The sequence below is a fragment of the Protopterus annectens genome, chromosome 7.part0 (genome assembly GCF_019279795.1).
Source record: "Protopterus annectens isolate FY-2018-M chromosome 7.part0, PAN1.0, whole genome shotgun sequence".
In the NCBI taxonomy this organism is placed as follows: Eukaryota; Metazoa; Chordata; order Ceratodontiformes; family Protopteridae; genus Protopterus; species Protopterus annectens.
In genome coordinates, this window is record NC_056739.1 from 909239750 (window position 1) to 909265169 (window position 25420).

The following is a 25420-nucleotide window of genomic DNA, read 5'->3' on the forward strand; positions in this document are numbered from 1 at the left end:
TAAGTTTACAAACAAGTTTTGAAATGGCCTTGGTGGACACAGAGTGCAGGGAGAAGTTGGAGGTATTGTTTTGTGAGTTGGGGTGGGTTTGGGCAGTTGTTGGCATGGGGCTATTAGCAGTATTTTGAACACTGGCAAGGATTTGGACTGATTCAGTAAATAATTTATTAAATTGTGTGGCAATGTTATCATGGTTTTGTTAACACAGGGGTTGGAGTTGTGGATTTTCCTAGCCGAAGTATAGTATTTATTGTGGCTCAAAATCTTTGAGGGCTATGAACATATTTTTCTTGCATATTTTTGTAGTAGTTAGTTTTGTCAAGTTGAGTTTGTTTTTTAGCTTTGTTACAGAGTTCTAAGTAGATATGTCTCATAGAAATGGTTTTGTTTTTGTGGAATTGTATCCAGGCCTTATCCCTTTATTTCATTGTAGTTTTAGTTTCTTTAGTTAGCCGTTGGGTATAATTTGCTTTTATTCTCATGGTTCTGGAGGGTGCATGATAGTTTAAGATTTCTAAGAAGGTTGAGTTAAAGTATTGTACAGCTTCATCAGTTGCTGCAGGGAGTCCAATTACAATGTTTTGGTGCAGTGATGAAGTTATTGGGTATAAAGTTCTTTTTATTCCTTAGGACTCTGAGGACAGTCTGGTTGATGTGTTGGGACCTATTCCTAATTAGTTAGGTTAGCTGATGGACACTTAGGATATCAGGTAGACAGTCAAATTGGTATGCAAGTGAGGGGTCTGATATAAGAATCCAGTCTAGAATGGACTGGTGCTGGGATGTTTTGTCAATTCTAGTGGGGAAAGAGATGAATTGGATAAACCCATGGAGGTTGATATAGGTAGAGGGATTAGATCTACATTTTTGACTTCAGGGTTATTATCAAGTAGTTCAATGGTGAGATGATTTTGGAATAATATTGCTACTCTCCCTCCCTTTTTCTCCAGTCTGTCTCTACGTATACTACTGTAGCCAGGGGTTGTAATCTGATTGTCATGGTGATCTGGTTTTAGCCATGTTTCAGTTAGCAAAACAATATCTGGTTTATATAGGGCTAGTAGAGCATGAAGGTCATGAATTTTATTTAAAATACTTCTTGCATTCAGGTTTAGGAGGAGGAGGGAGGAAGATGGTCTATAATATACAGGATTTAGCTAATCTAGGTTTGGGTTGGTTGCTGTACTGGGTTCTGGATTAGGGTGTATATCACCACAGCATGTGAGTGTATTGAGTAGGTATAGATAGAGTTTAGTAAGCTTGTATAATATTTTAGCATCTCTTTGAGAGGAATTGGGGTTATATTTAACTGGCTGCTTATTATGTAAGAAAGAGAAGGTATGGGAGGAGATAAGGTCACATGATGATATGGGGAAGTTTATCAGTTTTACAGGGTTGCCTAATGCTTCTGTTTGCCATGGGGGTGGGTTGCTGTCCTTAAGGTGGGTATGGTAGGAGGTAAGGATTGAAATCAGGAGTAGAGTAGAAATAGTGAAGGGATAGATTAGTGCTTTGGGTAGTTGGGTGTGTAGTGTATAGAACATTGTTTGTTGTTTGAAAAAGAGTAGTGTGCATTATACTCAATTTGTATGAGATGAGAGTTGTACTAAGGGTGCGGTAGAGTGAGCTCTGGGGGGGGTGACAAGTGTGGTATAATAGGGTAAATGGGAATGTGGGGGTAATGAGTGGTGATTGAGGGCATGGTCTTTACCTATAGGTTCTATTGTTCTAGGGGTGAGTGGGAATGGGGGTAGGGTAGAGGAGCGGAGTGAGCCCAAGCACAGCGAGGGTGAATGGAGTGGGTTGTGCCAGGTATGGAAGGACTAGGAGAAAAGAAAAACAATCAGAAACAGGTAATTCAGGTAAGATGACTTGCCAGGAAAGCTATAATCAGAAGTGGGAAGCAAAGGGAGTGAGTGTAGGCTGAGAAAGAGATAGATAAGGGTAGCAGAGAGGGGGGGTTAGGAGTTATTGATAAGGTGTTTGGGAGATAAGAGCAGATCACCCAGGGAGTGTAGTGATGCATGAGAGACTGTTGGTTATAAAGGGCAGTTTTATTTTTTCATACGAGCAGGTATAAACACTTAAAATACATACTTAAGTTTTAGTTTAATAAGTGTACAGGTACTTGAGGTGAGATGACTTTGGGAAGCAGGAATGGGCTGCTTTCTTGGTAGGTCTTTCAGTTTTCAGTTTATTTAGTTCAATGGACCACTGACTGGGTAGCTGAGGGGTCTCTCAAGTGGAACACACTACTGTAAGAGATCACCATCCCATGTGATATGCAGTAGGGACCAACACCACTCGTGCATCACCGGGAGAGTCCTAGGTGCTCAGTTTCAGACACAAGAGAGGAATGGAGATGTCCTGATGGAGATTTCCAACAGATCAGTGAGCACAAAAGCACTGCCAGAAGAGTGGAGGGAAGCAAGTGCGTTGTCCTTGTACAAGGGGGTGAGGAAGAAAAATATGGGGAATTACAGGCACAAAGAGCAGATGTAGGGAAATGCATAGACAGAATCCTGATGGCAAGAATTAATTGTCTCCAAGAGGCAACAATGTCCAGGACATAAACTAGAATAGACTTATGGACAGAAAACATGATCAGTCAAACCTGATCAGGTTTTATGTATGGGTTATAAGAGAAGCAGACAGAGGACTATATTTTGGCATGGGGTCTACCTGAACTTCATCAGAACCTCTGAACTGGTTATGCATAGGTGACTGCTAATAAAGGTGAAGGTGTTGGGGGTATGGTTAATAATGAGGAGTGGGTCTGTTGCATGGTTGAAGGGTAGAACACAGTGGGCTGTGCTGAGATGAGCAGAGGCAGGACTAAGGAGACTGACCATTGGGGCTAGTGTTGCTTCCACTGCTCGACAGTGTATTATGGACATATCTAAAGGACAGTGGATAGTCTGACAACCCTCTTTAGTGATGACTCAGTGTTAGGTGTAACAGTGAAGGATGGAAGGGAGAATTCCAGTAAAGGATTTGGAAATGAATACCAAATGGGAAGAAAGGTGTCAGTGAAAGCAGATGTAAAGTGCTTAACTAATGTCACCGAACCTCTCATGTGAAACATCAGGCTTGGGGGGTATGAAAGTGAAGGCAACAGAGCAGGAAAATTGTGGGGGGGTGGAGTACACTGGGAATGGCCCTCAAGAGCAGAGAAATGGGGAAGTAGCAATAGAAGTGAGAATGCTGGAGTGCATCTTGAGGGTGGATAGATTCCAGAAACAAAGCAGTAATACTTCTGCTCTGGTAGACCTTAGTCAGACCACAACACAAACCAAAAAGAATCACTGTTCCAATGTTCACCAACACCAAAAATACAGAACAGATGGAAGAGGCACAAATCCGTAATCCACACGAATTCCTTTATTAAAACATCTCTTCAGTCCAATAAAACGCAGAAACAATAAGTTTGACTATACAGTCCACTAATGCGATTACACCAGCACTGCGTTTTCGTTTAAACCACTTCATCAGATGGAGACAAATGCATACCTACACAAAAACCACTCCTTATATATTCATCAAAATAATTAAAATAATTAAACAATTAGTTAATTAAAGGGAACAAGATACTTAAACTTTTAAAGGGGTAAGACTTATAATGCATACAACACATACATTAAAATATATTATAATGGATTACCCCCACACTGACCTGATACATTAATGGATTAATAAATTAATATTATTATCAAAATTTAATAAATACTTTATAATAACTTAATCTAATAAAACAAACTAAATTCTTTAATACAACCAGCAAAAGCATTACAGCTTGTGGTATCCTATACTACCAACACTTTATAATATAAACTGATTTTAATACACATTTAAAATAAGATAAATACAGAAAAAAATATAAAATGAAAACACTTAAAGCTTAGCTGATCTCAGCTTGAGTACAGGTGCTAAAGAGATGGCATCATTTAGACCTGGAGGTTTATTCGCCTCCAAGGAAAGCTGACACAACAGCTCTTTATGATGAATTGAAGTTTCCCATAGCCCACCTCTTACATCCTTTTCCACTACTTCCAACACAAAGAAGCTAAATTTAGCTTCCTTGCAAATTAATTTATGTCGGTATAAAGTATTATTAGTACATTTTGTTTTTATCTCATAGTAATGCTCATAAATTCTATTTTTTAACTTTCTTTCCGATTTCCCTATGTAAAATGCATCACAATGATCACACAAACCTAAATAAACTATCCCAGAGGTGTGACAGTTCGCAAAGTATTTGCTCTGGATAAGTCTGTCCCTGCTCTCTAAAAAAATTGTTTGCTTAGTACAAATAAAAGGGCATTGGGAACACCTTCCACATTTAAAGGTTCCTAGTTTCCCTTCCTTAACTTTTTTCATACCATATTTACCCTCCAGAATAGTCTTTAAGCTTTTGCCCCTTCTATATGTACATTTCAAAGGTTCTTCAAAGATACATTTCAAATCCGAAATCTGACCAAACCTACACCATTCTTCCTCCAAAATCTTCCTAATTCTAGGTGCACTACCATTATAATCAACTACAAAATTGTCTGTACCCTCACTGTTAAGCTTTGTATATTTCATCTCATTCAAGACAAAATTTGAACCCAAAATGGGTTTAAATTTGTCATATCTACCTTCCCTAACTTCTCTTTCTATAGGCTCAATAAGATCTTTAGGGTAGCCTCGATCCATAAACATATTGTGCAAAATCTTACATTCATCCTCAAAATCACTCTCCCTTGATGTCATATGGCTACCCCTCACATATTGTCCCTTAACAATACCTTTTTTCTGATGGTAAGGATGAGCACTATTAAAAGCCAAATAAGAATTCGAAAATGTTGGCTTTCTAAAAATCTTAGAATAAAAACAACCCTCACTTTTGCCTATAGTAATATCCAAATAATTAAAAAATTCTTTATCCTTATTATAAGTACATTTTAGAAAAATCAGTGGACTCTGAGATATACTTAAAAAATTCTAAAAATTCATCCATCATGCCCACCCATAAAAAGCACATATCATCCAAGAAACGCTTGTAAAATTTCCAATTATGGGCATATTTTGAATTAATAATAATTTTTTCTTCCCAAGCTGTTAAAATAATATTAACATATGTGGGGGCACATCTTGCACCCATCCCTACTCCCTGAATCTGCTTAAAAAAATTCTCCCTCATAATGAATAAAGTTGTTGTTTAAAACTAATTCCATAAAAACTAGGATCAAATAAAATTCATTATTATTAAATTTACCATAGTCAGACCACACTTTGAGTACTGTGTAAGGTTCAGGATAATATACAAAAAGAGGGACATTAGTTTCTGGAAGGACATCCGGCAAAAGTGCATGAGGTGGAAGGGAAAGAATATGACCAACTGAAGTTCTTCCCATACATCTCAGCTGTCCAGATTTTTTGTCTCATATTTTCAGTCTGATCCTCATGAAATTTGTGGTTTTCTGATAAATTACTGAGGACGGAAGTCACTAAATAATGACATGCTTATGAGTTTCAGATTTCATATGCTTCAGAACATGCATACTAACACAAATCTTGTTATTCTACAACTTTCTAAGTTTATAAAAACAATATTTAAAATCTGTCCAGATGTTTGGGCCTACCCCCCCCCCCCCCCATTATTTTAGACTATGCCCAGATTTCTTCTGCTAAGAGGTTGACAAATGTGTTCCCACTAAACATCAGAAGAGGTGAGAGTGGGTCATGAAACATGTACTCAAGATCGGTTCCCTATTACGCTGTCGCAGACACAGGTTATCAAATGCATCTTTGTCGAACTGAAAAGCACGAAAAGGCAAAATAGTGAAATGGCTTTTCAGCGAATTCTTTCCCTGGGAAAGAATTTGCTTGGCCGCTTTTGCTACTTTGCCGTTTTTGGCACTATAGTGCGATCTTGGAGTTGGTATATTTAAGTAGGGGGGTGTGGGGGCACAGCCACCTATGTCGGGGGTGTGGGTGGTGAAGCCCCCCACATTATGTAATGTTTTACAGTTTTTTTTAAATTTTTTTATTTTGGAACAGTGATTTTGTTCCCTCGGAAAAAAATTGCTGTTCTGAAGTTTCGACATTGTAAGCTTTTGCTTACATGTGTCATTTGCTCTTCTGAGCATGTGATATCATAATATAGACCCCTCAAGATCTTTTCAAGGAGATGTAAAAGGGGTCATCCTGAAGAGGAAGGAGACAGGGGGTTGGAGGAGGGGGCACATAAAGCAGACTATGGGGACCAGCAGCCCTGTGGGTCTGAAAAAATATTTCTTAATCAAGAGGCTTATGAATCCAAGACATTGAATTCTGGAATGCATTGCAATGAGAAAATTCATGAAGGTATTCAAGAATATGTGGGACAGGAGGAGAAAAGGTGAAGCTGAAAGATGGATACGGGGAGGCAGAATATTAAATACAATTAAAAAGTAGATTAGGCAGACTTCTTGTCTCTTTTTGGCATCAAACAAAGGTCATGTAAGTCACAAAAAGTACTATAAAGACAAAGAAATCCTGAATGGTGATTGTGCATGTATACCTAAGACACAAAAATACTGCTGTAATATACCACACAGTAACCAAAAGCATGGTACCATAAGTGAAAAACACACACACACACACACACACACACACACACACACACACACACACACACACACACACACACACACACACACACACACACACACACACACACAGTAACCAAAAGCATGGTACCATAAGTGAAAAACACACACACACACACACACACACACACACACACACACACACACACACACACACAGTAACCAAAAGCATGGTACCATAAGTGAAAAACACACACACACACACACACACACACACACACACACACACACACACACACACACACACACATCATGAGGAACATAAACAATTGTAGCTGGTGATGTATACCAAGGTAATGAGTCATCACCTACAATACCATAACCAGAGTGACACTTGTGACTTCACTACTACCATAACTGAAGTGAAGCTAATATGCATGATTTTGGTAGAGCACTGCCTCCAGATTAAAAGTCAGTGAAATTACAGTATACAATATACCCCACGGACCCACATACATACTGCTGTAGCCAAAAACATGTGCTCTGTGTGATAGACAACAAATGGGATACAACACAATGTGCAACATATTAACATCTGAAATGAACCAATAAAACCTATACAAAGGCCCATACATCCATGTATCTCACAGGTGCAGACAAACAAACACATACTATCAAGCAATGCACAGTCCCAGTAAATACTAAGTAGCCCTACACAGGACCCACAACCTCGTAGTTACTATCTGTACTGTATGTGTTGATATGTCAACATGATATATTGCTAGCTGGAGAGACATGAGCATGCAGTTACAGGTTAAGTCCTGTACAGAAGCCAAATAGACACATGGCATTGCTTCTGCTCATGTATCTAGCAGTGTAGGTGATAAACTATGTCTGAGTACTGAGACAACACATCACCTGTGGCCACATAATGTGCATAGCACTGTCATATGGAGAAAAAGGCATAAGCAGGTACATACAGAAACTTGTATTAAGGAGCATACCATTTCTTAAGTACGTGTGCGCCTATTCAATTGAGGATTGCTCTTTTCACAACTTAAGGAGAGTTTGCATTCACTTTCACTTCCATGATGCATAAGGTTATTTAAAGGGTAAAGGGGAGAGTGACATAATGCTCACTCCTTTTACCTGTCACCCATTTAAATCAATACTGCAAGGTCTCAAAACCTTAAATGTCATAGATAGGAAGGCATTGTCTGGCTTCACCCCAGATTTATTCACACACACAGTGCATAAGATATCCATACCCTCTTCCATGAAATAAGCTTTTCCTACCCACAGGGATCTACCAAGAACTAGGGAAATCTGCCACACTCATCCCATTATCAAGAGTACCAGACTCTTCCTCACCTGATCATTATTGGCCAGTATCCCCTCTTACCAATATGCTTAAAGAAACAATGTCAACTAATGTATAAATCGGGAACCAAAATGAAGATAGATGTGGTGTGCGCTGAAAAGACTAACAACCATAAAGTAGTGCACGCTTGCAGTCACAAACTTCAATGGAGCCCAGATATGCAGTAAAGTAGCCAAATTATAAATATATTTATTATTCTTCTATATTTATTTTAACTTTTAAAATGGATTTAATTATGTAAATAATTTGAATACATTTATTAAAAACAGTTATGGGATATTTAATTTTAAGTGCAATACACACTTTCATTGGAACTTTTATAACATGGAATATTTATTAGTTTTATAGGAGTTTTTTAAAGCAATACATATTTTTATGAATTCCCATGTATTCTTTATTTAATGTATACACATTTGTAGGATGTTTTTAAATTGAGAAGCATTATCATACAGTAAAGTTTTTTAAAAGATTGTTTGTTGTATGCTAACTTTGAGCTGTTCATTAAGTGAAGACTGGTTTGCGAAGCATGTGACTTTGCTGAAGTATGTATAATTACAGCAGTTTCATGTACTCTGATCTTGTTTTGAGGAAGTCCTTATTGTGTACAGAATGAAAGTGCATTTGTTGTATCTTTGTACATAACTTGGTGCTTAACAACTGGTGGCAACAAAATTCATTTTTCCTGTCCATTTGGGTCTTGGATTATTTGACTGACACATCTGGGTTCAAATGACATCTGTGACTTTAGGGTACACTAGTTTGTGTTATTTATCTATAAATCACCTTGAATTAAACTATTTTCACCAATCAAAATGGCTTCCATAAAGGATATGGTACCATTTCTACCCTTCTCACGTTTTACTTAATATGTATTGTACTATGAATTAACCAGTGTCACAGTACTAGACCTTGCCAAGACCTTTGGCCCCATGTCACATGCAGACTACTACTACTGAAACTACTCCATACAGTGGTATTACAAAAAAGATACTTAAATGGTTTCAAGAATACCTAAAACCCAGAATCAACCATGAATTTTTAGACATCCACTCCCCTACTACTTAATTGCCCACTACTGTTCTACAAGGTTCCTAGACATGGTAGCCTCCAGAAATATATCTTCTCTGCTGGTGGCCTTATGTTTATGTAGTCTAACAATCTTTTATCTTGGTCACACGTGGTAACTAGTTTACAACATTAAGTGTCACAATAACCTCGAAAACAAAATTAATGCAAATAGGGATTCACAAAAATTAGCCTCTGACATATTACTTCACCCAATCCTCTCATAATCTGGCATATCACTTGGATGGTTCCCTACTTTAAAATACTAGTGGTCTGGGTACATCCAATCATCTCCTTTACAGTCCTACAAAATCATATGCAACTTCCTGTCTAAAATGAAAACTTTCCACTAACTTTAACATCAGTTCTCCAAAACAGACCAAAAAACTTTCTATAACTTGAGCTATAAACTTACTCTTCTGCTGTGTTTTACCTCATATGTTCTGGTTGTATTGTAAAACACACAAACTTGAGTACTTAATTGCTTCTCACCAAAGCTGAACATTACTACATTTCTGTAACTAAAGCTAGTTTCTGCTATTCATGATCAAAACACTGTTGCTAAGCAAAAAAAAAAAAAAAACCTTTATCTTTCACAACTGAGCTACATAAGCAGATTACATTCATACTACGTACACATTGGAGAAACATTTTTTTTTTTTGCTGGGGAAAGCCCTCTCACATCCTCCCAAACTTATGTATACTAATGCCATGCTTGCATAGTAGGGAAGGGCAACACTCCCCAAAACAGGACATTGTGGAATTATGCAAATAGTAATTGCAACTGAGCGGTTAAAGTCTAATCAACTGACCCATGAGGAAAGATATTACAACCCTAAAATAGCCAAAATATTACTCATTCACCTCAAAGGTCACTATGTCCTTACTTTACTTCCATCAACATCCTAAATATAAATAACTATCAGCAAGTAAGACCAGTATCCAAAACATTTTACCTAGCCCTCTTCACCACTTGCCATGACCTTCTCAAGTTTTCTCTGTTGCACATTGTACAACTATGGAACTCTTTACCCTCCATGTCACTAATACTCTCTCCATCTCAAGTTAAAAAATAGTACTAAAGTCACACCTCTTTAGTATCACAAAAAGAATTTGCTTTAGCATCAGTCCAACTTATCCAGAAACTTCTATCTACAACTCCAGCAAACTCACCAAAATAAACCACAAAAATTTTGGGCGAGCATTAACCAAGTCCACCACCCAGGTCAATCCACTACGCCAACCCCATAAGGCACAGATCATGAGAATCCCAAGCAAACTGCCAATGCCTTTAACACCTTTTTCACAGAGGCTAATCAAACACTCGTCAAATAGTTATCACCTGATAGCTTAACTCAACTAACCTCCAATACTAGCCCACCCCCTCCATTTCTCTTCCAACCAGTCCCAACATCACACATTCTCATCCTTATCCAAAAACTTAAACCATCCACTCCATCCGCTGGCCAATTACCTGCAGAATATCTACAAATAGCAGACAAATCCATAGCCTATCCCATTTCCATTCCGATTAATAGAACCATCAGTGAAGGACACAGCCTAACTATCTGGAAAATCTCCCACATTATCCCCCTACATAAAGGTGGCAACTCTACCGAATTTTCTAACTACTGTCCCATAGCCTTACTTTCTCCTTTGGAAAAATAATGGAAAAATGCATCCATAGTCAAATATTTGACAATCTAATCCAAAATAACTTACTTTCCAGGTGTCAACATGGATTCAGGCCATTCCACAGCACTACCACTGCCCTCTTATCCTTTACTGACTGTAGTAACAAAAACTGTAACAACAATATGTTTTCCTCGGCACTCTTCATCGATCTGTCCAAAGCATTCGATACGGTTAACCACACGATACTTATAAGTATCCTCCAATCCCTTTCACTAGATGCACTGGCTATAAAATGGTTCCAATCCTACTTCGACAATAGACAACAGGCTGTGCTATGGCATAATAATCTATCTACCCACCTCCCCATTACCCTTGGTGTCCCTCAAGTGTCCATATGAGGACCTCTTCTATTCTCAATTTTCATCAATGACCTTCACTTAGTAATCCCCCAAGCTACATGTATACAATACGCAGACGATTCTACACGTATATTCTCAGCCACATCTACATCTGAACTGCAGTCCTTAACCCAAAAGGTGTTTAATACAGTAGAACAATGGTTTACACAGCGCTGCCTCCTCTTGAACCCCAAAAAAACAAAACTCTTGCTCTTTATTCCTACTCGGAAGTCCTCTCGAATAGATTTTACAGTAATATCCAATAATGGTACTCTCATATCTCCAGATCCAACTACCAAACTATTCAGAATAACTATTGAGAACAACCTTAACTTCGACACCCATATCAACAATACACTAAAAACTGTTAATAGAAAACTAGGCTCTCTCTACAGGATCAAACCCTTCCTTACTCTAGCAGCTAGAATAACTATTGCTCACACACATCTGATCTCAACACTCCTCTATGCCTCACTCATATATACTAATCTATCAAAAAGTAACCTCAACAAAATGGAAAACTCCTACAATAACATTGCTAGATTTGCCACAGGCAATCCATTTAGAACCCACCATTGTTATAACCTAAAGCAGCTAGGATGGCTTGAGCTACAAAATCAGCTTAAATTTCACCAACTGACCATTGCCCACAAGACCCTTTACCAACTTACCAATACTCAAATACTTTCTACCCTCATTATCCCCTATAAAAATCTTAAAACCTTACGTTCATCACATAAACTTCTAGTAAATATATGTAAATCCAACAACATGGCTGGTGACTCTCTGTTCTCCAATACTGTTGGAGAATCCTGGAACCTACTTCCCAGTGAACTTTCATCACTGTCCTCTATATCACTTTTCAAAAACAAACTGAAACTTTTCCTTAGAACACTCTGGTTATGCCCCTGTACTAACCCTGACTAACCTGCTCGTCTTACTAGGTTCTGCTTACACACTACTTCTCGGTAACAAGTCCTATTTTCCTTGATAACAAAGACAAGTTTATCTTCTAGATAATGTTACTGTTTGTACTGACATCTTTTTGTGGATATTTACTTTATACATATGTGATAATTTTGTTAGGCAGTTATACAATGAGCTGCCATCATTGTTAAATCATGTATTGTACCAGCATTGTGTTGTGTCTCGGAGCTTATCTCCCCGGGCCTACTGAAAATGGACATATATCCAGTTAGACTAGCCCGGTCAACAAATGTAAAATAAAATAAATAAATAAATATTGTATTATGATTATGTACCACCTGAATTGCAACTCTTCTACTCATTCGTAACTCAATTTTTTCACAAATGCCTTCAATACACACATTCTAAACCTTAAACAAACATACTATAATCATTCCTGATCCATCCTGATACCATTGCAGACAAATTCAACTGCACTTCCCAGCTTAAAGATTTTTTTACTTCTATTGTAGCTAATGAAAGGCAAAACTTTAAAATACTGTGTAATAAGGTTTTTTGTGACATGACAGATTTTCTCAGCTTATTTTATTGTCCATTGTATCATGATGCTGTCAGCGTTACTTTTCTACCACCCATGTAACAAACTTGCAGCTGAAAATGGACCCAGTTCACCAATTTAACAAAACAAAACAGAACAAAACAAAACAAAAAAAAAAAAAAATATATATATATATATATATATATATATATATATATATATATATATATATATGGGTCTATATTATAACATTGAAGTCTTAAAACTTTGAATGCTATAATATCAAACCATTTCGATCGAAAGACTATAACATTGATCACTCAGAATAGCGAATTTTTTCCCAGGGAAAAAATTTGCTGTTCTGACAAACATACACAAAACACAAGCACACCAAAATAAATAATCCACACACACATACACTTCACGAAACCCTACACTAAACCATACATACACTACTATCTATCCAGTAACTACCGCACACTCACCTTACCCGCTCCCTAACTCTAAGGTCCCTAACTATCGCACACTCACCTTATCCGCTCCCTAACCCTAAAGTCCCTATCGCACACTCACCTTACTCACTCCCTAACCCTAAGGTCCCTATCGCACACTCACCTTACCCGCTCCCTAACCCTAAGGTCCCTAACTATCACACACTCACCTTAACCCGATCTGTTCGCACACTTACCTTAACCCGGTCCATAACCTTCGCTCTACATTCGAGGAAATAGCGAAGCTGCAGAAACGACCCACCAAATACTTTCCCTGGGAAAGTATTCGATATTCTGCAGCTTCGCTATTTTCAACGTTTTCGGAGCATAGGGTTTGATATTATAACATTCGAAGTTTTAAGACTTCGATGTTATAATATAGACCCATATATATATATATATATATATATATATATATATATATATATATATCAATCCAGTGGAAAATCAGTCAAAGATCTGCATGGTAAAATAAAAAGCAGTAATAGAATAAAAATAAAAATAACCAGTGCGGTCACCATGCTGTAAAGTAGAATCATAGACTTTAATAAAACAAATAAAACAGCAAATCTGTGAATTTGAATTGGTAAAAATGATAAGCTCTTTCGAGTTGCACCCAAGCCTTCTTCAGATCTATTCACAACCTCATATCCTAAGTAGTTAAAAGAAGTAAAAGACCAATCATTATTGTCCTACAAAAATGCTTCTACCAAACAACCAATCATTATCAGTCTTCATGGACACACCTTTCAAAGAAGTCGATTGACTGGACCATGCCTTCCAAAGTTCTACATCAGTTCATTCATAAATAATCAAGCAATCAGAGTCGCTTACGAAGCCTACACTCTTTAAAGGCGTGTTTAAGTGGTAGATTGACATTCAAACCTGGTAGCTTATCTGCTTGTAATTCAGCTATAAATTCCATTGCAGCCTGCTGTATACCAGGAGATACCTCCCCACTGTAGATATAGAATAATATCAAAGTACCTGAAAGAACATGACAAACTGTGATAAGGTGACCTGAAATACCAAGGAAGTGCAGATAATATGTGATAAATCTACTGTACAAATGGGTGAAATGGACACTCTAAACTGGCCATAGTATGTATTTGTGTGTGTGTGTGTGTGTGTGTGTGTGTGTGTGTGTGTGTGTGTGTGTGTGTGTGTGTTTGTGTGTGTGTCTGTGTGGTATGGAAGAACATCCCATGCAAGGCTAGCCGTCCAGCAATGTGAACAGTGGCTCTAGCAGACTCCCTGACCCCATCTGCAAAATGGAAATAACGGAGTTATGGACAGACAGATTGAGGACCCCCCCTCAAAAAAGATAACTCCAAGCAAAGGGATACTTTGTTTCTACATAACAACTCTTTCACTAACTGTAGTAAAGTGCTTTATTACTGCCTTGTTAAACACACACACACACACACACACACACACACACACACACACACACACACACATACACACACAGACACACACACATACTCATATACTGGAAGCAAATTAATTAAGCTGTAGATGCAGTCTGACTACTTATACTGTAGACAAACAAAAGTAATCACATGACTGACTTGCAGGGGCAATCATGCCCTCTGTTAACTTACACCTGTCACAGCCTCCCACTTTACCCCACCCTAGTTATGACCACAGAGTACCCAGATGTCAGGACTGAGTACCAGACAATGGACCTGTGAGGCAGAAACCTTCATCAATTACAACTGTGCTGTCCAATTCAATACGAGGAAGTCAAGTACAACTGTCTTTATTTTCTGACAAAGTGCATCTATAAGAAGTAGGTAACTAAACCGTTATAACCTACATGTTTCACCAGGGCTTATTTCCATGGAGATGTCTAAATACAATGTAGGAAGATAGTCTTATGCTGGATCTCAATGTACTGTTTCCTACACTATGACCATGTATGTCATGGCAGGCTAATCAGATCAGTACAGTACAATTTATTTTGTTGTAGGAATCCACATGGAAACAGTGTATTACCCAGTGTTTTTTGTTTGTTTGTTTTTTATCCCCTACTAGACCTGATTAATGACCCCACTACCTTAACCAGAATGGCCCATTCATTCCTCCAGTGGGGAGAACTGGGCATTTCCTGGGTAGGTAACATTTCTGATGGAGAATCCTTGCACTCAAACGTATTTTAAATATCTTGAATAACACTAATGGAAAATATTGAGTGTTACACTACATAGGTAACTAGGAAAGAATAATGGATGTCATAGCAATATGCAGCCAGTCAAAGCTATAGAATTCCTGGTATGCCCTCCTCTTCCATTACATATTTCACACATAGCTGCTTGTTACCGAACCCGGGCCATTTAAGAGTTTTCATCAGTTTTTACCAGATAACGAAATAAAATTGCCTGCCACCATGTGCCATCTTTTACCCATACAATACTGACTTTCATTATTATGATCAACAGAATCACAGAATCTTTCAAACGGCTTTTATAGGATATGTAATAATGACTGTATGTGATACACAAGGCACAAACCTACTGCAGGTAAGAGTCGACTGTTAAGTTAATCAGTGACCTAGACAGGTGCATATGTTACTCTTTGTCATGTCTTAAATCTAAAGCATACTATCGATTTTTATCAAGTGAGAAATCTAAGACAATTAGCTTATAAAAGCTACAATCCAATGCAACATTTTTACCACTACTTAAAATATAAAGCAGGTATGAGTGGTTACATAAAGTTAGATCAAGTTACAGTAACCAGAATATATGTATGTGTATATTAGGAATTGATAAAGAATATAAACTTACCTTTGTGTTGCTGCTTTATTTCTGGAATATTTACTACTGACAGTGAGCAGAGATGAGCATTAATAAATGTTGAACATGTAACGAAAAAAAATGCAAATTGCGTCATTCAGGTACTGCCTAAAAAAACGAGTTTCCCTTCCTTGAGGCTATACAGCCGTGTCACTTTAAACCTTCCCTTTCATTGCAAGATTATTTGTCATTCTATATGTTTGAATGAAGAGAGAATCCACTGCGTTATTGTGTTCCTTGTACAATAGTATTCAGTTTCTTAACGACCCAGCTACCCAAGCCCAAAGAATGCCAGGATGCAGTTGGCATCCAGTAACTCTTTCAAATGTATGCCAAGGAATGCATGTGGTTGTTAGAGTTTCAACAGGTTTGGAACATGAAATATGCCTTACAGAAAGGGAGTGACAGAATGGAATGACAGGGAGAAAGGTTACCATGAAAGTGAAATGCCAGACATTCTTACCAAAGAGCAGATTCCAATCCGTCATACAGTCCTTTGTAATTTAGAAAAACACTACAGTTTTAAATGCTACTACTATAGTTTAGAGCTATGATAAATGATTTCTTTTCCATCTAGAATTTGATGAAGGCAATTTTAAATGTGAAATTGAGATTTATTTTATTTCCATTTTACATTGTTGGGCTTATATAGTTGCCCACGTTAACCACTATGTTTACCATAGCAGATCTCAGTAGCATTGCATACCCAAAGTCACAATGGAGCTGTGGTCACCCTTATCAGAAGAAAATGCACTGGTTTTGTGCCATGACCATTCATCTTTCAGACGTTTACCAATTGCATTACATGTTGCCATGTGAAGTTATGAAGTTGGCATGAAAAGCATCTTTATATCTGTGACACTGCCAAGATTTAAGAGTGTGAGCTGTAGAAATGGAAATCCAGTTGATTCACTTTCAGTTCCACTTCCAGTCCTCCTGGATGGCTAGTCGACTCATTGCATGCTTGTTTCTTAGTCTTTAGCTAGTAAAACACTGCTACTCTGAAACAAAACATGTCTGGCCATCATGTCTGTGTGATTTTCATCTGTTGGATAAGCAGAGTCTAAAAGTAGTTCACACTGACCAGCACTCTACTGAGGCTAACTAATTTAAATAAGCAAGTAAACAAATAACTATCCCATTTAAAGTCAACTTATTTTTCCCTGCTTTATATATGTTAGGTGCATAATTTGTTCGTGCCATGTGTTCCAATCCATTTTCACACTTTTTTTGTGGAAAAAAAAAAACGTAGATTCATATCTATCCTAAAACATTCACTATATATTCCTAAGTGATGTATTCTTGTCCTCACTGATCTGTCCCTCTCTGTTTTTTTTTTTATTAGTTTGTTTTTTGGTAAATAAATACGTACTGCTTTCCTTCTGTAGAGTCACAGTTCAGATGTAGTATTTCAATGCTCCTGCCATATCGCCTCTCTTCCTCCTTTATTCACAATTACACATATTACTCTTCTAATCCCTCTTTATATTGTTTTAGATGCAGAACATTGACAATTTTTATTGTTCTTCCCTGAACTGCATATGTTCTGTCTGTGTCCTTAATAAAGATAAGGCATACAGAACTGTACCATACTTGTGATGGGGTATCAGAATTTTAATGTAAATTAGGGTAATGTGGTCAACAGAAAGCTAAAGTTCATAATCACCCCCCCCCCCCAACAAAAAAACAAATCTTTCAAAGTATTAATAATCTTCTCATGTATTGGGCAGATATCTAACCCTTACCTTTTCCACATCTTATAGCAGTAAGAAAATTGCAGATCACTTTGGGATTTTCTTCACTGACACTGTGAGACAAACTATTGCAAATGACAATTTAGTATTTAACATGCTTAGACATAAAGGGAAACTCCTGCATTTTCCATCCAAATAGTCTTACAACATTCTGTGCACAGAATCTTCAGAAAAGTAACAATATGATTATTTTCATTGCTAATCTTTTGCCAGTTTTCCATAAACTCTGTTACAGGGCTGTGTCATTCCCCGTAGCAATGCTCATCAACTCTGTTTTGCAAATCAGGAAGATAGATCTTGTTCTATTACCTAATTGGGAAACAGTTACATTAAATAATTATCAACACATAAAGTTCCCTGCTCTCTCCCTTATCAACATAATACAGAAATTAGTTCATTTATCTCATGAGACTGCAGTGGTTGCGTTGTCGCCTCACAGTAAGACCTTGTCCTGTTCGATTCTCAGCTAGAGCGCCTTCTGTGTGGAGACATGCGTGAATGGGCGTACCTTCGTTGAAGGTTGTTGCGTCAGGGCTGGCAACTCGGCACGAAAAATCCACTGCCAATCATTAGCGGACCGGAGTTCCGCTGTGGCAACCCCTAACTGGGAAAAGCCGAAAGACACAACAGCAACAACAGTTCATTTATCTCATGAAGGGTAAACTTATCTGAATGGTTTCAGACAGGCTCGTGGTAACGAGACAGCCTTGTTGGATATTGTCGAATTATGTATACAATCTGCTAAATTAAAGTTATTTTTTATTCCTCAAAAAGGTTTTGAGCTGCATTACAATCAAATATTAATGAACATACTGAACAATTATGGGATGTTCCTTAATGTGTGTAAGTGGTTCAACTGTTAACAGGTTCCTTAGCAGAAGTGTGAGATTAAATGGTGCAAGTTTTGGCACTTTTAAAAATAAAATGTGATTCAAACAGAAAATGTGTGAGTTATTAAACTTGCTGGCAAATCTTTTCAGTCTTTGAGCAAAGCGTCTGCATCCCCTAAAGTGGGGCAAGGCCTCAGACCCATCACATCTGCTGCTTATATATACACTATTGTTGTACTTCAGGTAGGGTTGCCACCTTTTCAGATGGCCAAAGTGGGACAGTTGTGGTACAAACATCAGATTTTGCAGGCCAAAATATACCCACAGCCAGTACAAGGGACAGAACTTCACTTTTTTGCCTAAATAAAAGCTTATTCTTGTAACATTTTAGTTGCTTATTCTGTTTCTTACAACATTTAGATGTTTCAGATACAGATTAACTGTTTTATGCAACTATTACATAAAATATAGGAAATAATTTTGCCCTAATATTTCAGGACAGTTGCCATTCTGACAATATTTTTGTGGGACACAACTGCCCAAAGAGGGACTGTCCCTCGCAAAGTGGGACAGGTGGTAACCCTAACCTCAGGGTAAGTGTCATACTTCAAGGTCCTGCAACCTCAGCGCTAGCATATATTTCCAGCCGTTCACACATGAGGTTCTCCTCTTTCGAGAATACACTTACTTTCCTTAGGATTTTAACAGGCATTCGTTTAAACTGTCATGACTCCAAGTGTACCTCAAGTTTTCCACAAGGCTAATTTCTGGGTTCTGCACTCCTTTATATTTTCATTGATGACACAACTCATCATCATGGTGATTTCAAATGATGCAACAATCCTCCAGCTGACACGTCTATAGCCAGAATTAACAATAATCTTCATTTTAGTTTACATATTGGATTTCACCTCAAGGGCAGTAAGAGAAAAGCAATGTTTTTCAGTAACAAGCATCACTCAGAAGACGTCGCTTTTAGTTGCACTGTCAATGACCTCGATATTTTATATAGGGACTGGTAGTATGTGAAGGCGGATCATGCTACATCAAACCACCACCGCTATCACATACACTGCAGTGATGGTTCGCCCATGGGAAAGGTTACTATTGATGTTTAACCTCGGGTTTCATTCAGATTATTATAAATTCCCATTGTTTTTTAATCTATAATTGTACATTCTTTTACAAAAATAAAAATTGTTATAAAATCATTTGCAAGTATCAAATAGACACTAAGTTCAGATACTCTGTAATGCATATTTATAAATTACTAATTACAAACACGTACTACGGTGGTAGTGCTGCAAGCATTGTCGCCTGATAGCAAGACGTTATCCCATTCGATTCTCAACTAGAGCGTCTTCTGTGTGGAGACATACGTGAATGGGGCGTGTCTTCGTTGAAGGTTGTGCGTCAGCGCTGGTAACCCGGTACGTAAAAATCCACTACCAATCATTAGCGGACCGGAGTTCCGCTGTGGCGACCCCTAAAGGTAAAAAGCTGAAAAACACAAACAAAACTAATTGCAAGCACGTACGTTTTTAATGCTTTAGAGTAGATTCTTACTTACTTGCTAAAAGTATCCATCTGTACCGCAATTCAACTAAAAAAGTAATAAGAACTTAAATATCATAATATTTCCAGAGAAAAGAACAGAGCAAGATTTTTTTTTCATGGAATATACATTTCTGTTAGGTGGGACATGTGAATGCACTTGTATCCTTAATCATCATAGCAGCAATCAATCAATCGATTAATAAATAAATCAACAAATAAATAATTGCAAGAAAATGTTATGGCTTAACCTTCCAATGCCCTTGCCCTTTGTGTGTCACTAAAAAGAAAAAAAAAATTGTTGAAATGCAGAGGACGTTAAAAGAGCCAACAGCCATGTCACTCTATTTACCAAGCATATAGTGTATTCAGCTGCCAATGAATTGTGTCCACCCACTTCCTGAGTGACCACTCCCAATCTAAAATATAGCCAATATTTTCACCCTTATAAACTCAATGATACAGGAAGGTATTCTCATCTAACTAATGTATATTAAAGTGACAGTCATCTCAAGTATAACACACACACGCACACACACACACAGAGAGTCAAAGCTGGATCCACCACTAGGTAACCTAGGCAATTTCCTGGGGGGGGGGGGGGGGGGTCACTGGCTGGGGGCTGCCAAAACTTTTAAGTAAACAATAAAATTACATTTCTTCTTTAAGGACATAGTTTTTTTTTTCTTTAAGGGTGTACTATCTCTTAAGATATATGCATAGCAGCAGATTTAAACACTGGGGTGTCCTGATTCTGCTGCCTTTGCATGGGATTTAAACACAGAGAACTTGGGAACTACTACAGAACTTGCTGCCATGTGAAACAAGCCATTCCTTCCATGGGGTTGTGTATGTGTGGAATGCCTCAGTTAGGGGAGGCAGGTTAGTTAATTAACTTGCTCAGGCTCAAACCCTGTACCTTGGTCACAGGAGACAATAGCCTGAATCTTCTACACAAACTACCAGACTGCTCACTTAGTCAACGGTGTGCATTTTCAAAGAATGCGAGTTTCAGTGCATTTTCAAAGAATGTGAGCTTCAATGGAAGATAAGATTATTGTTGCTCATGTTAAGTCTGTTTTCAATATCAAACTATTTTGTTTAGCAACTGGCCATCAGTGTTTTTAATAGAGAAGTTGAAAGCAGCGTTAGTAGCACAACAGGAAGCATACCTGCCTTTGATGCAGAAGGATGTAGGTTCTACTCCCACACCACGTACAGGGATTGCTGATACTCTGGTGCAGTTAAGGGGAGATGGGTGTGCTGTGCTCTTCGTGTGTGTCCTTTGGATGATTTGTCTAGTAACTATAAACCTGTTGTCAGTTTGCCAGTCCATTCCCTATTGCAATATTACAGCTTACCATTTTTTAATGTAACAAATTATTCTTCAAAGGCAGCAGGTACGGAATTTCTAGATGAAACACTAGAACATAAAGTTATATATATTATTATTATTTTATATATATATATATATATATATATATATATATATATATATATATATATATTAGTCAATGATCTCTTTAATTTGGAATTATTCAGATGACTTTTACTTCTGCAGAGATTGTGCATATTGTCTGATACTGGTGGACTGCCTCATGTACACAGACAACCCTCTCCTCCTCCCACATAACACAAATACTTGCGAGAGATGCAGCTATTTAGCCAAACTGGAGGCTGAGCTCTCTCAACTCAGGACTGGCAAGACCAGACAGGAGGAAAAGGCAACTACACACACCACAAAACCAGCCTCACATAATGCTACCACTCCACTGAATCAAACACATAAACACACAAAGACATACTCGGAGGCTCTGAGTAAAAATTTACCTAAACAGCAGAGGCCTCCAAAGCAGACACCCAAACAACTGCTACCTCAACACACCCCACAAGCAACACATAAACCACAAAAGCAGTGTGCAAAGCAGTCACAGCCCTTAAGGCCAAATACAACACCAAACATACTTGTCATAGGTGACTCCATAGTCAGACACACTGACGTCCCACTCACCAGGCTGAACAAGGAGAGGGTCACAGTAAGCTGCCTATCGGGCGCTAGAATCCGCCACATAACACAAGCACTCGGGTCACTCCACAGCAAGTACAAATATGACACAGTCATTGTCCATGCTGGTGTGAACGACCTGAGACGTACCTCCCTGGACTGCATGAAAAGAGACATAGAGGAGCTCTCTGATTATGTAGCCCAGGCAGGTATGACCCTAACCCTGAGCAGTATCCTTCCTTCACCAAGAATGATGCCACAATATAGAGACAAGATGATCAGCTTTAACAATTGGCTTAATGTCTGGTGTCATTCAAAGGGGATCCAGTGTCTGTCTGCCTGGGATGACATGCTTGACAAGCCACGCTGCTTCGCAAGGGACGGCTTGCACCTGTCACCCCTGGGATTCCGGATATTGGCTAAGGCTCTTGCCACCCCCATAGTGCCTTTTTTAGGCAAGGCTCAAATTCTAAACCTACCACCCTAGAAAACAAAAATGGGAAGAAATTGAGGGTAATGCTGCTCAATGCCAGAAGTCTAAATCTCAAAATGCACGCACTCGAGGCCCTTCTCAGTATGGAGAACATTGATGTCTGTGCTGTAACTGAAACCTGGTTCAAGGCTCCTGAGAGCAACCGGCACTATTAGGTTTTACCTCATATCATGCGTTCCGCCCCAAAACCCGGACCACTCCACAAAAGGAGGGGGTGTATCCATATTCATAAAGGATACTCACACCTCCAGGTTGGTGGCAATGCATGAAGCTTGGCAAACCATCCAGGTGCACCTAACCATAGGCAAAACTGCTCTACAAATTGTAGCATGCTACAGGCCACCCTCTCAAACTCAGGAACCCCACACAGCCTTCCTGAAGACACTGGAGGGTATAAATGTATCTCCAAACACCATCATATTGGGTGACTTCAACTACCCGAATATAGACTGGGAACATTACTCAAGCCCTAACTTTCTAGCCCAACGGTTCCTGGAGTTCATAAATTCAAATGCCATGGAACAGCTAGTCACTGTTCCCACGAGAGGAGAAAATATACTAGATCTCATTGTCACAAACATGGGGACAAAATGCTCCACACCGAAGTATATCCCTCATTGGTGAGATCTGATCATAAACTAATCTCACTGGAAATCCACATCCCCCCACCCCAAACAAAAAGACCATAGTGAAGAACTTCTCTAAAGCAAACTTCACACTACTCAAGACTGGTGTGGTATCCTTCAAGGCCCCTGAGTCAGAGGAAACCACAACCCAAGCTGCGAAGCCCTTACAAATGCCTTCTATGAACACCTCCAGGACTGCATGGATCAGGCAATCCCAAATAAAACCAAGACTCTTTCCACAAAGGGCAAACGTCCAGTCTGGTGGACCCCAGCCATTAACAAACTTTACAATAAGAGGAGAAAGCTATTACATGATAGAACAAAATCCATAAAAGGGAAGTCACCCCTGATCATTATTAGTAAAAAATACGAGCACTCATAAAATCAACTAAGGCCAATTTTGAGAGAAAAATTGCCATGGATTCAAAGGACAATCATAAGGCCTTTTTCAGCTATGTTAGGAACCTGGGTGGAAACTCACAGATATGCTCAGAATTAGTCCAAAATGATACAAAAATCACTGAACCCACAGACATTGCCAACATACTGGCAGACAGGTTCAGTGCAAACTTCACCCCTCTCCCCTAAAGGAGAGATAACTATCCCAGCCGAGTGTAGCCTCCCGGACATCTCAAATGCGCAGGTGAAAGCTGCTCTCTCTAAAGCTAAAAACACAGCATCAATGGGACCGGATGGTGTCCCCGGCTGTGTGCTACACGAGCTAAATGAGGAATTAAACCCGCACATAAGGCAGCTGTTTAATCTCAGCCTTACCACAGGATACGTGCCCAAGGAGTGGCGACGGCAACTGTGGTCCCACTCCACAAAGGTGGCGCCTCTACGGACCCTGGTAATTACCGCCCCATAAGCTTAACAAGTCTAGTCTGCAAAGCTATGGAGAGGATCATAATGGAGCTCATAAACAAAGATATAGGGGACTTGCAGACATTGGACCCGACCCAGTTTGGCTTTGTCAAGGGAAGATCATGCCTTTTGAACTTGGTCGACTTCTTCGAAATAGTCACCAAGGCCATTGATGAGGGAAAGGCAGTCCATACAGCCTACCTTGACCTTGCAAAGGCTTTCGACACAATACCCCACTCAGGTATTGTAGAAAAACTTACCAGCTTAAATGTAAACCCATATGTCACAAGATGGGTTGCAAACTGGCTTAAGGACAGAACCCACAGGGTTAGAGTTGCTGGCGCTGTGTCAGACTCCAAGCTGGTCACAAGTGGTGTCCCACAGGGCTCGGTCCTTGGCCCCCTATTGTTTGGCATCTACTTCTCAGAAGTACAGGCCAACATGGGAGGACTTTGGCTGACAAAGTTTGCAGATGACTGCAAACTGGGCGCCATAGTGGAAAGTGCATCGGACACGGATATCCTTCAGAAGGGACTCACTGAAACAGATAGCTGGTGCCAGAGCCATGGCCTGAAGTTAAACGCCAAAAAATGTATAGTCATACCCTTCGGGAAAAACAAGGTAACCCCAAGCTACCATATAGGTGGCAATCCACTAAGCACAGAAGAGGTTATCAGGGACCTGGGGACCCAGGTTGACAGTGGCCTTTCTTTTGACACTCACATTGCTAAAGTGGTTAGAAAGACCTTCTACATTGCCCACCTGATCATGAAGGGATTCACATCCAGATCTAGTGAGGTCATTGTTCCCCTGTACTCTTCACTTATCAGACCAATGATCGAGTACAATGCCCCATTCGGGATGTATCTCACCCGACATCTGCAGCAATTGGAGAGACCCCAAAAGTTCCTCACCAAAAGGATAAAGGGACTCCAAAATCTGTCATATGCTGCCAGATTGAAGAAACTCCAGCTCTATTCAGTCGCATACCGTCTGCTCAGAGGTGACATGTGCCTGACATACAAGGCCATGTCCAACCCGGAATTAATGGACATGCTCCACCTCAAAAATCCAAATCCACCAAAACCACTAGAGCAAGCGACTTAAACCTTAGCACGGATATAAATAGGACGTGCTGGAGGGATAGATTTATCACTCAGAGACTCCCTATGCTGTGGAATAAAATCCCGGTCCATGTGAGGCAGAGCACCTCGCTGACTCTGTTCAAGAGAAATCTAGACCTGTGGATGGGAGATCGTAGGTTTACCCCGGGAATCATCTCTGGGTCACTGCTGGACAGAGGCACAACAAACTAATGGGCACAGTATTTTTCCATATAAGGGGTGGCGTAAGCCACAATAATTTGGGCTAGGCTTATAAATGCCTTAGGGCAGATAGCCTAGTATAAACCTATGAACCTATGAACCTATGATTGTAATGACAGAGATCTGAGTGGCCTTTTATGGTTGAAATGTTCTAAAATTGGTAG

General features: G+C 39.1%; 1 protein-coding gene across 2 annotated transcripts in view; it reads right to left on the bottom strand.

The window, feature by feature from the left end:
* Window positions 1-19774, bottom strand: part of NRG4 (neuregulin 4) — a 103803-nt gene extending 84029 nt beyond the window's left edge. The window contains exon 1 of one of the 2 annotated variants that reach the window (XM_044076111.1): window positions 19678-19774. The gene's annotated coding sequence lies outside the window, so the exon portion shown is untranslated. Of the gene's footprint in view, window positions 1-15796; window positions 16043-19677 lie in introns of those variants that run through there. The other variant, XM_044076110.1, reaches the window with a different exon arrangement.
* Window positions 19775-25420: the final 5646 nt, after the last annotated feature.